This window comes from Coregonus clupeaformis, unplaced genomic scaffold (assembly GCF_020615455.1).
Source record: "Coregonus clupeaformis isolate EN_2021a unplaced genomic scaffold, ASM2061545v1 scaf0083, whole genome shotgun sequence".
NCBI classification, from domain to species: Eukaryota; Metazoa; Chordata; class Actinopteri; order Salmoniformes; family Salmonidae; genus Coregonus; species Coregonus clupeaformis.
In genome coordinates, this window is record NW_025533538.1 from 12,162 (window position 1) to 29,825 (window position 17,664).

The window sequence follows — 17,664 nt, forward strand, 5'->3', positions numbered from 1 at the left end:
GACGTGTGAGCCCAATAGATCAATCGATCCCGAACCTCGAGCGGAGCGTACGTCCGACCCTCCGGGCATTGAGAGGACTAGGGTCGGTGCGCAACGCCCGCTCGATTTCAGCATCGACCTCCCACACTACCGGTGCCACCAGACAAGACTCCGGCAGTATGGGAGTGGGCTCCACGGACCTCTCCTCCGTGTCATACCGCCGAGACAGTGCGTCTGCCTTACCGTTCTGTGACCCAGGGATGTACGTGATCTTAAATACGAACCGGGTCAAAAACATGTTCCACCGCGCCTGGCGAGGGTTCAGTCTCTAGCTGCCGGATGTACTCCAGGTTACGGTGGTCAGTCAAAATGAGGAAAGGGTGTTGAGCCCCCCTCAAGCCAGTGCCTCCACACCTTTAGGGCCTGTACCACGGCTAACAGCTCCCTGTCCCCTACGTCATAATTTCGCTCCGCCGGACTAGAGCTTTTGGAATAAAAGGCACAGGGCGGAGTTTAGGTGGCGTGCCGGACCGTTCTGAAAGCACGGCTCCTATACCCGGCCTCTGACGCGTCCACCTCTACCTGAAATGGTAAAGAGGATCCGGATGCGCCAGCACCGGAGCCGAAGTAAACAGGTCCTTCAGCCTCCCAAAAGCCCTGTCCGCCTCGGCTGACCACTGCAAACGCACCGGACCCCCCTTCAAAAGAGACGTTCTGGGAGCTGCCACCTGTCCAAAACCCCGGATAAACCTCCGGTAGTAATTAAACCCCAAAAACTGCTGCACCTCTTTAACAGTGGTTGGCGTTTGCCAATTACGCACGGCTGACACCTGGTCAACCTCCATCTTCACCCCTGACGCAGACAACTGATAACCTAAAAGGAGATCGACTCCTGGAAAAACAGACACTTCTCTGCCTTGACATACAGGTCGTGCTCCAACAGCCTCCTCAACACTCGGCGCACCAGAGCCACATGCTCGACTTCGGGTAGACGAGTACACGAAATGTCATCTATGTACACGACCACCCCCTGCCCCTGCATGTCCCTGAATATCTCATCCACGAATGATTGGAAAACTGAAGGAGCGTTCATCAACCCGTATGGCATGACAAGATACTCGTAATGCCCCGAGGTGGTACTAAATGCTGTCTTCCATTCATCGCCCTCCCTAATGCGCACCAAGTTGTACGCGCTCCTGAGATCTAATTTAGTGAAAAAAGCGCGCCCGTGCAATGACTCCGTCATGGTCGCAATCAGAGGAAGTGGATAACTGTACTTCACCGTGATCTGATTGAGACTACGGTAATCAATGCCGAGGCGTAACCCTCCATCCTTTTTCTTCACAAAAAGAAACTTCGAGGACGCAGGGGAAGTGGATGGCCGTATGTATCCTTGTCTCAGAGATTCGTCTATGTAGTCTCCATAGCTCTCTTCTCCTCCTGAGACAGAGGATACACATGGCTCCGTGGGAGCGCAGCTCCTGCCTGGAGGTCTATCGCACAATCTCCCTGCCTATGGGGGAGGCAACTGCGTCGCCCTCGACTTACTGAACACAATAGCCAAATCCTCATACTCAGGGGGAATGTGCAATGCGGGCACCTGGTTTGGACTCTCCACCGAGGTAGCCCCCACGGAAACGCCTAAACATCGACCCACACACTGGGCAGACCACTCCATCAGAGCCCTCTCCTGCCACGAAATAGACGGGTTATGGATACTCAACCAGGGCATGCCCAGCACCACCGGATACGCAGGCGAGTCGATCAGAAATAGCTGGATAATCTCCTCATGACCCCCCTGCGCACACATCCTAAGTGGCGCCGTGACCTCCCTTATCAAGCCCCGATCCCAACGACGGCTATCTAGGGCATGAACGGGGAATGGGACGTCAACAGGAAGAAGGGGAATCCCTAATTCTAAACAAAATGTTCTATCAACAAAATTCCCAGCCGCGCCTGAATCTACCAGCGCCTTATGCTGGGAATGAGGTGCTACCTGTGGAAAACGCACAGGTATACAGAAGTGCGCAACAGAGAGCTCTGGGTAAGTGGGGCGCCTACTCACCTGGAAGGACTCCCCAGTGCGGAGCCTGTCGTCTTCTCCCCTAGGGAGACCATCCCCAGCACCCAAGCTCCATAGGGCTCGGCTCGGAGGCGCTGGAGGGTGAAATGGACGGACCCCCTCGGGCGTCCCGCGGGTAGCCAGCAGGGTGTCCAGCCTGATGGACATGTCCACTAACTGATCGAAAGAGAGGCTGGTATCCCTGCAGGCCAGCTCTCGACGGACGTCCTCTCGTAGACTACAGCGGTAGTGATCGATGAGGGCCCGCTCATTCCACCCTGCATCCGCCGCTAGAGCACGGAATTCTAAGCGAACTCCTGGGCGCTCCTCCTCCCCCTGCCGGAGGTAGAACAGACGCTCCCCCGCCACTTTCCCCTCAGGTGGATGGTCAAACACCGCCCTGAAGCGGCGGGAGAACTCAGAAGTATGTGATGGTGGTGGCGTCTATTCTCCTCCACTTCGGGCGTTGGCCCATTCCAACGCCTTGCCGGTAAGACAGGAGATGAGGCGGACACGCTCTCGTGTCCAGAGGGCGCCCGGGTGCACGGTGGCCAGGTATAGCTCCACCTGTAGAAGGAAGCCCTGACACCCGGCAGCGGTCCCATCATAGGCCCTCGGGAGCGAGAGTCGAATTCCCCTGGGTTCGGAGCTTGAATGGGCTGACTGGCCGATGGTGATGGCAGGGAGGTGGAGTTGGGGGTGTCCCTCTGGTCTCCCAGCGTTGAAGGGGTGTTAATAACGTCCTGCAGGGCGGTCCCGATACGAAGGATCTGGTCATTCTGCTCACGGACCCGATCCTCCAGAGTCTCATGTGCTGCTGCGGCTCCTGCTGATTCCATCCTTCAGGTGTGTGATTCTGTCAGTGGGTGCTGTAGGTGGGTGTGGTGCAGGAATCAGGCGCAGGACGCAGAAAATAAGTCCAAAAGACTTTAGTGAAAGCACACTCAAATACACGAGCCAAAACCCCGGAGGCGGAAAATCCGCACACAGGCGTAAACAAAAGGGCGCACTAAACATGTGCGATAATACCCTCCTTAACAGTGGAGGAAAGCTACTAAGAGCAAACCGGTAAACAGTAGCGCACAAACACGACAGCGAAACAATCACACACAACACCTGACAAACACAACGGAGAACTTATAGGACACTAATTAGCGCTAAGCGAAAACAGGTGTACATAATCAAGACAAAACCAAACGAACATAGAAACATTCAACGGTGGCAGCTAGTACTCCGGAGACGGCGACCGCGAAGCCTGCCCGAGCAAGGAAGAGAGGCAGCCTCGGCCGAAACCGTGACAACAACAACACTTAAGCTTCTACTTCCAGCTTATATACTTACTATTTACATTTTACGGACACAGTATATTTTACATTAGTTATCTTTCTTTTAACCTCTCCCATCTATCTCTGAAAACCATCCAGTTCAGATTTCTACTTGCCATATATTTTTCAACTGTGCTGTGATGTTTCACAAAAGTTCTGAAGCTTTCTATTCTCATAGTTTCTACAGATTGTAAATTAATTAAAAAACGTTTATTATATTATTGATCGAATGACTATGGCTACACCTGTTGTTTTCGAAGCATGCGAGAGAGAGAGACAAGTGGGCGGGCGCACACACACGCACGCACACACACACACACACACACACACACATCATCCCCATCTTATTTAATTGTTGCCACTTCAGAAATCCACACAAGCCATTAGTTTCTCTTTAGCTCAAGTCCCTTTTTATCAACTGCCAAAAATGTCCGGAAACTTCACTGAACCCATTCCCCTCCACTCATAGTATTTAATCTCCCTCTCAACAGGTCTCCCTCCATGCCAGTCTCTTTTATTTAAAAGGAGTCCCTTTATTAGGTTTGATGGCAGATCACTGCCACGGATCATTCCTCAATAAATGCGTCTGGTTTAATTAGGACAAGGCTCTTTGATATCATTACCTCGCACATCGCCTCGCTGACCCTCACTGTCTCTTTTTATGGGCTCACACACACACACCAGAGGAGGTTGGTGGCACCTTAATTGGGGAGGACGGGGCTCGTGGTAATGGCTGATGTGGAATAAGTGGAGATGGTATCAAACCCATGGTTTCTATGTGTTTGATGCTATTCCATTTGCTCCATTCCAGCCATTATTATGAGCCGTCCTCCCTCAATAGCCTCCACTGATACACACACACAGAGGTGCGTACACACATTAACACACACACACTCGCCTACATACATATTCTCTCTCTCTCTCTCACTCTCTCTCTCTCTCACACACACACACAGACACACACACCCTTTCTATTATGGCCTATCATTAAACAGGGCTAATTTGGCACTGCGGGTGGGCCTAATTTAATTAGACAGACATCATACAGCACTTGACACTACCTGCCTCCTCTGACACATGTCAAGGGGAGGGGAGAGGCTGGAGAGAGAGAGGGAGTGGATAACACTTGTCAAGGACCTTGAGATGGAGGAGGATGGAGGGGGGAAGACAGGGGGTGGAGGGAGGAGAGAGGACACCCTGGGGGACACCTGAGAGGACACCCTGGGGGACACCTGAGAGGACACATCTGTTGCCCTGAGAGGAGGAAAGTGGGGGAGGGAGCGAGAGATGAAAGAGTGAGGGGGATGAAATGCAGATGGATGAGGCTGAGGAAAGAGGACACCTCAGGGGGAACGCCAGTTTGGGGAAGAAGGAGGGGGGAGCGGGGAGACAGACAGAGAAAGAGAGAGAAAGAGTCAAGGGTGTTGTAGTGCAGCATTGAGGAGAAGCAACACTAAAGGTGAGTTGGTTGAAAGGAAGGACAAAACAACAGCTGAATAACTGAGGCTAGAATTTGGGGGTTTCTGAAAAACACTTCTCAAAATCCTTTTTCACCCTGTATTCACCCTCCCATTTGAATAGAGACAAGTGATGTGTCCCAAATGGCACCCTATTCCCTATACTGTATAGTTGGTCAAAAGTAGTGCACTACATAAGGAATAGGGTGCTATTTGGAACACACTCTATGATGTTTCAATGGCAAGTGGCCACTGTTTTAGGAGGGTGTCCACTTTCCAACAGATACTGTGTCACAGCAATGCTCTGTCTTTGATATCTAAAACCTCTGCTGTCGTTTTCAATCAGCTACAGGGAGGTATAAAGGCCTGTCATATTTACAGCAATTCTTTGTGGCAGGTCTGGCAATTGGTTGTTCTTTGGATTAAGGACTGGGCATTGAAACTGAATATAGGCTTTAGAGGCAAAGCTTTCCAAAATACCGTAAAATGACAGGGAGAGAAGAATGGGGGTGTGTAACCAGAATAAGATGGAGACAGAGAGGGAGGGAGACAGAGAGAGAGGGAGGGAGAGAGAAAGGGAGGGAGAGACAGACACAGAGAGAGAGAGAGAGAGAGAGAGAGAGAGAGAGAGAGAGAGAGAGGGAGGATTGGGATAAATGTTTAAATCCCATTCAACAGCTAAGATCATTCTATGTTTGAACATTTCTATCCGGATTAGAGGGAAGATCACACACAAGAACATATGCACACACACACACACACACACGCACACACACTCTCATCTCACACACACACACACGCCCAAACAAACTAGATCCATTGTGTGTGTATCAGTATCACAACATATTTGGGGTTTTAATCTTAAATGGGTACTGCATAAGAGTATATCCATTACAAGGGTGCAATGAAAGGTAACAAAGAATGCATCCCAAACGACACCCTATTCCCTATGTAGTGCACTACTTTAGAGCAGAGCACTATGGGTCGTGGTTAAAAGTAGTGCACTAGGGTGCCATTTGGGATTCAGCCATGGTGGATCGGATTTGGCACAATAAATGTATATTGACCTCGAAATTGGCTGTATCTGTCTCTCTAACTGTATTATCCTGCTATTAGCTGCTTTGGTTTGATCTAGTTTGTTAAGATTAAGTTTAAGATCACTTTATTGGTCAATTTCACACAAGATCCAATCAAAATTTGACTTTGACTTTTAACCCAACCCCACCAAAAGACACACATAGGTTTTGGAGAGGTGCGGAGGACTGCCACACTGGGCGCTGTTGTTGTGGGGGGGTTGAGTGCCTTGCTCAAGGGCACAACGACAGGCTAGTGTTGTCACATCAGGCTTCTATCCGCTGCTTTAGTCTGACCTAGTGTTTTCAAATCAGGCTTCTATCCACTGCTTTAGTCTGACCTAGTGTTTTCACATCAGGCTTCTATCCACTGCTTTAGTCTGACCTAGTGTTTTCACATCAGGCTTCTATCCACTGCTTTAGTCTGACCTAGTGTTTTCACATCAGGCTTCTATCCACTGCTTTAGCCTGACCTAGTGTTTTCACATCAGGCTTCTATCCGCTGCTTTAGTCTGACCTAGTGTTTTCACATCAGGCTTCTATCCGCTGCTTTAGTCTGACCTAGTGTTTTCACATCAGGCTTCTATCCGCTGCTTTAGTCTGACCTAGTGTTTTCACATCAGGCTTCTATCCACTGCTTTAGTCTGACCTAGTGTTTTCACATCAGGCTTCTATCCACTGCTTTAGCCTGACCTAGTGTTTTCACATCAGGCTTCTATCCGCTGCATTAGTCTGACCTAGTGTTTTCACATCAGGCTTCTATCCCCTATTTTGGTCCCTCCGGTTGCCAGCTCATTTCCCGCCAGATGTTGCCCATCGGACCCGGGACTCAAACTGGCAACCCTCCAGCTGCTGGAGAACCTCTCTAACTGCTAGGCTACCTGCCGCCCTGTCACATTAGGCTTCTATCTGATATTTACGTCTGATCTAGTGTTGTCACATTAGGCTTCTATCCGCCGCTTTAGTCTGATCTAGTGTTGTCACATTAGGCTTATATCGGCTGCTTTGGTCTGATCTGGTGTTGTCACATTAGGCTTATATCGGCTGCTTTGGTCTGATCTGGTGTTGTCACATTATAGGCTTCTATCGGCTACTTTGGTCTGACTATATAAAAACAGATTGGCTTAATCACAAAGAGATCTGCAGCCTTTAGCTCCCCTCAGAGGCGACCCATCATTCAGGGCAGGTAGGGCAGAGCCTTTCAGCAACAACAATAACAAAATAATACGGGGCGTTGCGCTGTGATTGGGTCAGTGTTCTGTCACTCATGGGGACACTACGTCACCGCCAAGTCTAAGGGTAGAGCTAGAAAATTCAAGCCCCTTGGGTGCTGCCATAGAGTTACATTGGAAGTGCCCATCCAAGAAGGCTCAAGGTCATTGGCCACAGATAAAATGACGTCAAATCATATGTATGTACAGTAGCTTTGATTGGACTGATCATGTCAACATCATACTTTCAAAATCTTAGCTAGTAGTCATCATCATGAATCAAGTGGACAATCTACTGGCAAATCCTTTTTAATCCTTGTCATATGAAGATAAATAATAAAGAGAAATTATAGATAAAATGTATCGGTGCTCATCGGCCATTGGACATAAACATTACACAACAAGTTGGAAATCGCAAATTCAACAATGAGTGGTTTGGAAGGAATCGGTGACAGTGGCTAACTGCAAGCATTGCAAATCAATCACTAGCCTGCTATTCAGTGGAGTGGCTGTATGGTCCAAAATCTGGGAATAAGGGGCTCTTTTCCAAGTTTAAAATTATAAACATTCAACATTGGCCATGCTGTCAGTGAAGCATGATTTGTGCTGAGCTCAAAACAACTGTTAACTCTGAACTGCGAAAACATGACTTCAGTGAGTTCAAGACAACTGGGAAGTCGTGAATAAGGATTATTTTCCTGTTGTAGCAAACTGGCTCAAACTAAGATCCTACATCTGTATGTCTCTCTGTGTCTACACTGTCTATGAGTTGCCATATGAATGATGGTAACTATGGAGTAGCAGTACTATTCCCTGCTGTGGTAATGTTATTTGCTCTGGGAGAGAGGGACCTATATTAGTTAGTTACTGTGACAGTATGAGAACATCACCATCTACAGCTGATGGAAACATAGTACAGTAGAATAGTGTGCATGTGTGTGTGCGTGTTGTGTGTGTGTGCGTGTCTGCGTGCATGCGTGTGTGTGTGTGTGTGTGGTGTAATTTTCTGTGTCTGTAGTGTACAGAAAGCTCCATAGATCAATCAGCTGTTTACTTGCTGGGTCATAAGGCACCAACGATAATGGTAGTTTTAGTGACCTGTAAAAATATGTGCCCCTTATCTTCTTGTTCCATATATCATTATGGTAGATAAAAAGGTATTGTCTTCCTGTTCCATATATCATTATGGTAAATAAAAGGTATTGTCTTCCTGTTCCATATATCATTATGGTAAATAAAATGTATTGTCTTCCTGTTCCATATATCATTATGGTAAATAAAATGTATTGTCTTCCTGTTCCATATATCATTATGGTAAATAAAAGGTATTGTCTTCCTGTTCCATATATCATTATGGTAGATAAAATGTATTGTCTTCTTGTTCCATACATCATTATGGTAAATAAAAGGTATTGTCTTCCTGTTCCATATATCATTATGGTAGATAAAAGGTATTGTCTTCTTGTTCCATATATCATTATGGTAAATAAAAGGTATTGTCTTCCTGTTCCATATATCATTATGGTAAATAAAAGGTATTGTCTTCCTGTTCCATATATCATTATGGTAAATAAAAGGTATTGTCTTCCTGTTCCATATATCATTATTGTAAATAAAAGGTATTGTCTTCCTGTTCCATATATCATTATGGTAGATAAAATGTATTGTCTTCCTGTTCCATATATCATGTGGCAGATACAAGGTCGCTGAAGAATATAACAGTACCATGCTGTCATCACCTCACAGTCAAACCAAGATGAATACATTGATGAACACTGTAATGTGATGTCTGTGACACTTGCCTCCTTAGATCAAAGAAGATATGTAGGTCTACACTGTTAATGCCTCTGTCACCAAGAGGCTTGCATTATGAAGAAACAAACAGGATATGAAAAGGATATTCAGCCACTGCTCCACTGAGAACAATGGACCCACATAAAAAAATAATATAGTATAATATAGTATAAATAATATAGTATTCACTGTAGTGATTTTGCGGACTATACTGTAATATTCACTGTAGTGTTTTTGCGGACTGAATTCTGTGGTATATTGTAGTATTTACAGTTAACTATAGTATAAATACTGTAGTAAAATAAAACTGTAGTATATACTATGGTAATTAATGTAGTGTTTTTGCTGATTGTAGTATACTGTAGTATTTACTGTAGTATTTTTGCTGACATTACTGTAGTATTTACTATAGTGTTTTTGTTTGATTATCTTTGACATTGAAGTGGAGGCTTTCTCTTTCAGGAAACCTACTGGAGAAATATTAAAAGTGCAAATGTTCCATAATCTGTAGGTAGGATTGGGGTCTGAATGGATATATGCTCTTTACTTGGCATTTAGGTTTCTCACTTATGGGTGGCACAAACTGTATTTACTACAGTGTTGTGTTGTGGATAATACTGTAGTATTTACTATAGTATTCTACAGTATACTACAACATTCTATATAAGTACCACACATGATCGAGGGATACTACAGTCTGTAGTATAGTATTCTACAGTATACTACAGTTTACTAAAGAATTCTATAGTAAGTACTGTAGTATTCTAGAGTAAACTGTAGTATTTTTTTCATGTGGGGATTGAATGGACTGAACATGAAATTATTATTTATCATTAAAATCCCTAAAGCGTTATGACATGACACCCTTTATCAGAGTGTTAGCTTCCAGATAGGTTATATAAGCACCATGACAAATGACAGTGCTTATGTCACGTCACAATTCTTGGATCCAAAATGGCCCCCTGATGACAATTAACTGACGGTTGATCCAAAATTGCTCCCCGATGACATTGAAATAATGGTTGATCCAAAATGGCCCCTTGATGGCTTTTAAATGGCAGTTGTCACAAAGAAACTGCACACTGTTGATGTGAAAGCGGTCCGTAACGACATAATTGATTACTCTGTTCTCATCTCAAGGGCAAAACAACTAGAGTAGGCAGATTCATCATATCGCTGGGGAAAATTACATTAGTGACATAATATTGACATTGAAGATGAAATGTGGAACATGAAATATGCTTAACATGGAAGGGGTAGAGGGCAAAAGAAACGCAGGCAACAGGTTGGTGGAGGAGGGAGGGAGGGAGGGAGAGAGAGAGAGAGTCAGGGGGAGGGAGTGAGGGTAAGGGAGGGAGAGGAAGGAGAGAGGGGTAGAGAGAGGGGGGACAAGAGATAGCTATAGAGAGAGAAAAAGGAGAGATGGGAGGAAAAGAGAGGGTGGGGGTGAGAGAGAGAGAGAGAGAGAGACAGAGAGAGGAGGAGGGAGGCAGGAGTGGCAGATGATGGATGGGTAACTAGGGAAGATGTGTGGGGGTAAAAAGACAGATACCTTGTGAGTAACTGCCTGCCCGGGGCAAAATAACAACAGCTAGAGAGAGACAGAGAGAGAGACAGATAAAGAGCGTGTGTGTGGTTGTGTGGTTGTGTGTGTGTGTCTCATCAGAGCGATAGATGGAGAGAGAGACGGAGAGAGAGACGGAGAGAGAGACACAGAGAGAGAGACGGAGAGAGAGACGGAGAGAGAGAGACGGAGAGAGAGACGGAGAGAGAGACGGAGAGAGAGAGACGGAGAGAGAGAGACAGAGAGAGAGAGAGACAGAGAGAGAGACGGAGAGAGAGACGGAGAGCGAGAGACGGAGAGCGAGAGACGGAGAGCGAGACAGAGAGAGAGACGGAGAGAGAGAGACGAAGAGACGGAGAGAGAGAGAGACGGAGAGCGAGAGACGGAGAGAGAGAGACGAAGAGACGGAGAGAGAGAGACGGAGAGCGAGAGACGGAGAGCGAGAGACGGAGAGCGAGACGGAGAGAGAGACGGAGAGAGAGAGACGGAGAGACGGAGAGCGAGAGACGGAGAGCGAGAGACGGAGAGCGAGACGGAGAGCGAGACGGAGAGCAGAGGGAGACAGAGATATAATGCACATAGAGGAGGGTAAAATAAATAGAAAGAACGAGGAAATAGATAAAGAACAGTCAAGGGAGGGAGTATTGGAGAGAGAGAGAACAGAAGGAGAGATAGAAAGGTTGAGAGAGAGGGCGAGAAGCAAGAGAGAGAGTGCGAGAGTGATTTCAGGAGGGGGAAAGAAAGATAGAGAGATACAAGGAGAGAAAGAGAGAGAGGGTAGTAGTCTACAGTATAAAACACTAACACCTTGTGAGGTATTGACCCTATAACACTCATAGGTGATGTTCCCACAACCTCTACATTGGTTCAGAGCACTGCCATGCCATTAAATCCATCACACACAAACACAGCTATTAAATCAATCACACCCCCAGAGAAGATCAACTTGATGTTTAAATGGGCTGCTAAGGGAGGATGAAGGATCTTTAACCCTCGGCTACAGGGGAAGGAAGGCTTATTTTATCATGGTGACCAATACTATATTGGCTGCTGAAAGCTAGAAGCTACTGATAGATTAGCTAGTGTAGCTGATAGCTAATGGTAGGATCCTGTCACAATTCCTTCATTTCTTTACTGCGGCCTTTTCCTTCATGACCAATGTGATTTTGAAAGTGTTGGAAGTCCCTAATGAGCTGGTATAGCTTCCTACATCTCCAACTGTGTTGAAAGAAGAAGAGAGTATGGAAGGATGCATTTTAAGTGTTGGAACTTAAAGGCACTTTAGCTCAGACTGTTGCTGTCCCTATATCATGCTTTACAGTTGAAGAAAGGAAGGAAGGAAGGAAGGAAGGAAGGAAGGAAGGAAGGAAGGAAGGAAGGAAGGAAGGAAGGAAGGAAGGAAGGAAGCAAATGTAAAGAATTGGAGCAGGGCCTATAGCTCTGTAGACTGAAGTTGTCCTTATATTATCCTTAACACGAAAAAGCATAGTCCTTCAGTGAATGCTAGCTGTCGCCCACATAGAAACAGTCCCACAGTAAAAGGTTGTTAGTCAGTAGAGCAGCTCACTAGCAGAAGGCTCTCCACTGTTTGATTTGAGGAGCGGACTTCACACAGATCACACACGGTACGGATATGCGCGCAAACACACAAACGCACTAACAGACACAGAAAAGACACAGATACACACACACGCACGAGCAGCGCGTGCACACACACATCAATATGAGATGGTTAGAGGTCCTGTGAAGAATAGAAGATGCGCGCCCACACACACACACACACACACACACACACACACACACACACAGTACTGGCTCTAAATAAAATCTGTTCTAGCCTTTGGTGTCAGATTGCTATATGAAGCTCTGTCAACACTTTCACCCCCTGCCACCCACCTATATGCAGCTGCCATCTATAGACAGAAACACACACGGTTTACATTACGTAACATGGAGGTTTATGTAAGTGTGTCACACACCCACTCTCTGGGAACTGACAGGTTGTAGAAGAGAGAAATAAATAGAGACAGATGAAGAGAGAGAGACAGATTTACATTTACATCATTTAGCAGACGCTCTTATCCAGAGCGACTTACACATTTGAAGAGCGAGAGAGAGAGAGACAGAGAGAGAGAGACGGAGAGAGAGAGACGGAGAGCGAGAGACGGAGAGCGAGAGACGGAGAGCGAGACAGAGAGAGAGACGGAGAGAGAGAGACGAAGAGACGGAGAGAGAGAGACGGAGAGCGAGAGACGGAGAGAGAGAGACGAAGAGACGGAGAGAGAGAGACGGAGAGCGAGAGACGGAGAGCGAGAGACGGAGAGCGAGACGGAGAGAGAGACGGAGAGAGAGAGACGGAGAGACGGAGAGCGAGAGACGGAGAGCGAGAGACGGAGAGAGAGACAGAGAGAGAGAGAGACAGAGAGAGAGAGACGGAGAGAGAGAGACGGAGAGCGAGAGACGGAGAGCGAGAGACGGAGAGCGAGACAGAGAGAGAGACGGAGAGAGAGAGACGAAGAGACGGAGAGAGAGAGACGGAGAGCGAGAGACGGAGAGAGAGAGACGAAGAGACGGAGAGAGAGAGACGGAGAGCGAGAGACGGAGAGCGAGAGACGGAGAGCGAGACGGAGAGAGAGACGGAGAGAGAGAGACGGAGAGACGGAGAGCGAGAGACGGAGAGCGAGAGACGGAGAGCGAGACGGAGAGCGAGACGGAGAGCAGAGGGAGACAGAGATATAATGCACATAGAGGAGGGTAAAATAAATAGAAAGAACGAGGAAATAGATAAAGAACAGTCAAGGGAGGGAGTATTGGAGAGAGAGAGAACAGAAGGAGAGATAGAAAGGTTGAGAGAGAGGGCGAGAAGCAAGAGAGAGAGTGCGAGAGTGATTTCAGGAGGGGGAAAGAAAGATAGAGAGATACAAGGAGAGAAAGAGAGAGAGGGTAGTAGTCTACAGTATAAAACACTAACACCTTGTGAGGTATTGACCCTATAACACTCATAGGTGATGTTCCCACAACCTCTACATTGGTTCAGAGCACTGCCATGCCATTAAATCCATCACACACAAACACAGCTATTAAATCAATCACACCCCCAGAGAAGATCAACTTGATGTTTAAATGGGCTGCTAAGGGAGGATGAAGGATCTTTAACCCTCGGCTACAGGGGAAGGGAAGGCTTATTTTATCATGGTGACCAATACTATATTGGCTGCTGAAAGCTAGAAGCTACTGATAGATTAGCTAGTGTAGCTGATAGCTAATGGTAGGATCCTGTCACAATTCCTTCATTTCTTTACTGTGGCCTTTTCCTTCATGACCAATGTGATTTTGAAAGTGTTGGAAGTCCCTAATGAGCTGGTATAGCTTCCTACATCTCCAACTGTGTTGAAAGAAGAAGAGAGTATGGAAGGATGCATTTTAAGTGTTGGAACTTAAAGGCACTTTAGCTCAGACTGTTGCTGTCCCTATATCATGCTTTACAGTTGAAGAAAGGAAGGAAGGAAGGAAGGAAGGAAAGAAGGAAGGAAGGAAGGAAGGAAGCAAATGTAAAGAATTGGAGCAGGGCCTATAGCTCTGTAGACTGAAGTTGTCCTTATATTATCCTTAACACGAAAAAGCATGTAGTCCTTCAGTGAATGCTAGCTGTCGCCCACATAGAAACAGTCCCACAGTAAAAGGTTGTTAGTCAGTAGAGCAGCTCACTAGCAGAAGGCTCTCCACTGTTTGATTTGAGGAGCGGACTTCACACAGATCACACACGGTACGGATATGCGCGCAAACACACAAACGCACTAACAGACACAGAAAAGACACAGATACACACACACGCACGAGCAGCGCGTGCACACACACATCAATATGAGATGGTTAGAGGTCCTGTGAAGAATAGAAGACGCGCGCGCACACACACACACACACAGTACTGGCTCTAAATAAAATATGTTCTAGCCTTTGGTGTCAGATTGCTATATGAAGCTCTGTCAACACTTTCACCCCCTGCCACCCACCTATATGCAGCTGCCATCTATAGACAGAAACACACACGGTTTACATTACGTAACATGGAGGTTTATGTAAGTGTGTCACACACCCACTCTCTGGGAACTGACAGGTTGTAGAAGAGAGAAATAAATAGAGATAGATGAAGAGAGAGAGACAGATTTACATTTACATCATTTAGCAGACGCTCTTATCCAGAGCGACTTACAAATTTGAAGAGATAGAGAGACAGAGAGAGAGAGAGAGAGAGAGAGAGAGAGAGAGAGAGAGAGAGAGAGAGAGAGAGAGAGAGAGAGGTGTAACAGAAGGGACAGAGATAAGAGAAAAAGACATGGTGAAAGACAGACAAACAGTGACAGACAGGAAGGTAGAGAATAAAATCATAGCAAAATAACTTCCCTCTTGCATTGTTGTTAGTTATTTTTCAGTTAGTCTACATCTCTGACTGGCCGTCTATATTGTCAGTTGGTTTACATCTCTGACTGGCAGTCTCTATTGTCAGTTAGTCAGTTAGTCTACGATTGTGTCCATGTGTGCTTCCCAAATGGCACCCTGAATAATGCACTACTTTTGATAAAGTAAAGGGAATAGGGTAGCATTTGGGACTCGCCTATTGCAGTAAAGACTTCAAGTCAGTCAGTGTGACCAAAATCTATTGTGAGTAAATACCAATCACATACTCTCCACTGGTCTGGACCAATCACATACTCTCCACTGGTCTGGACCAATCACATACTCTCCACTGGTCTGGACCAATCACATACTCTCCACTGGTCTGGACCAATCAATGGAATCAGAGGCTGGAATCAGTGTCTTTGTCTGAACGGCCAAGCTCAGGCACTTTCAGTCTGACACACACACACACACACACACACACACACACACACACAAACACTTTGCAAGGACATGTTTCTTTTCAAGTGAGCCACAAATACAAGTTTTACCGACAAGGTGACCTCGCTTCTAGCTTTTCACATAGCAGTTACGGTTTTCATTTAATTTTCTCCCAAGACCATTTGATGATCTGTGACAGGGTAATACAGTACAGTATACCTCTATAGCCATACTGAAATGAGACAATACATTTAGCCTTTCTATTCTCTCTGTGAGTGAGAAGGGTGTTGCATTGATGTCCAATATTGACCACAAGTGCGTAGGCCTCCTCTCAACATAATCTCATAGTTTCACTTCAGAATTTGTCGTGATATGGATGAACGTCCATTTTTGACCCAATAATTCCGCGTGGTTACAGGGTTAATTCCGCGTGGTTACAGGGTTAATTCCACGTGGTTACAGGGTTAAAACAGAAACAACTCAAAGGGTTAAGTTTAGGTATTCATTCTGAGTGGTTAAGTTTGGGGCTATGGTTTGGGGAAGGCTGTTTCCATCAAGTATCATAAAGTACCCTCCCTGCTTGCTAGAGCATTGTGAACTGCTGTGGTGCAGTGGTCTAAGTAGCGTGCTCTGGTTCTGAGCCTCATGAGTTCAAGCCCAGGGCTGTGCTGCTGTTTTTTTGGTGAGCACCGAGGAAGGCATATATCAACGTCCTCAGGACCTTTTCAAACGTCCGAAATCGACGGCTCTTTCTTACATTTTTACATTTTTACATTTTAGTCATTTAGCAGACGCTCTTATCCAGAGCGACTTACAGTTAGTACATATTTTTTTTTATACTGGCCCCCCGTGGGAATCGAACCCACAACCCTGGCGTTGCAAACGCCATGCTCTATCAACTGAGCTACATCCCGGCCGGCCATTCCCTCCCCTACCCTGGACGACGCTGGGCCAATTGTGCGCCGCCCATGAGTCTCCCGGTCGCGGCCGGCTGCGACAGAGCCTGGATTCGAACCAGGATCTCTAGTGACACAGTTAGCACTGCGATGCAGTGCCTTAGACCACTGCGCCACTCAGGAGTACATTCTTGTGACTAGCCTGCTCCTCTACACACACACACAAATAAAGGGAACCCCACGCTACCCTCACTCTCTTCAAAAGCACACAGCCTGCCTATATAAATCTTGTTTATAGCCCCCTGCACACACAATCAAACTGGAGGCGACATGTTCACCAGCTACACTTCAAAGCTTGTTTTCATCTTTTCCCTCTGATTCTATCACTCACTCTGTTCTCTCTCTATGCCTACCTTTCCATTTCATCTGTTCATCTCTCTTTATCCCTCTCTGAAGCTACAGTCTCTCTCCCTCCCTCCCTAACTCAGTTGATTTGCCCTGGCCCTCTAAATCCCCTCTCTCTCTCCCAAGGCATCAGCAGGCTTCAGTTCGTCTACCAGCTAGCCGAAAAGGGTCATTAGTAATGTTTCTCCACTTCTTCAAAATAGTCAGAATTATTCTATGATAACTCAAGAAATCAGTCATCAATTTTGACGTTTTTGGAGAGGAGATCTTAGTTGCGCCGTTTTACATCTAAGATGTTTGGTGCAGTATTTCTCAATGAAGAATGTGCATGAAAATGAGTCACTCCTTGAATGACAACAAGGACTTTACTGAAGAATTCCTACTGTTGACCAATCAATGACAATAAATAAACTTCAGCTATCAACTTGCCTCTCAAAAAGATGTGTGGCAAAAAAACAAAAACTGCTGTTGTCATAATATATGCACTAACTCTTCCGGCTGGACAGCTGACTCTGACTATGACTCTCTCTCTCCATGGGAAACGTATGTTAACATTGCCAAAGCAAGTGAAGTAGATATTAACAGTAAACATTACACTCAGAAGTTCCAAAAGAATAAAATACCTTTCTAATATCGTATTATGTATATATACAGTGTTGTAACAATGTGCAAGTACAAATGGGAAAATAAATAAACATAAATATGGGTTGTATTTACAATGCTGCTTGTTATTCACCTGGTTGCCCTTTTCTTGTGGCAACAGGTCACAAATATTGCTGCTGTGTTGGCACACTGTGGTTTTTCACCCAGTAGATAAGGGAGTTTATCAAAATTGGGTTTGTTTTCGAATTCTTTGTGGATCTCTGTAATCTGAGGGAAATATGTGTCTTTAATATGGTCATACATTTGGCAGGAGGTTAGGCAGTGGGCAGTGTGCACATAGCCTGTCTTCTCTTGAGAGCCAGGTCTGCCTATGGCGGCCTTTCTCAACAGCAAGGCTATGCTCACTGAGTCTGTACATAGTCAAAGCTTTCCTTAATTTTGGGTCAGTCACAGTGG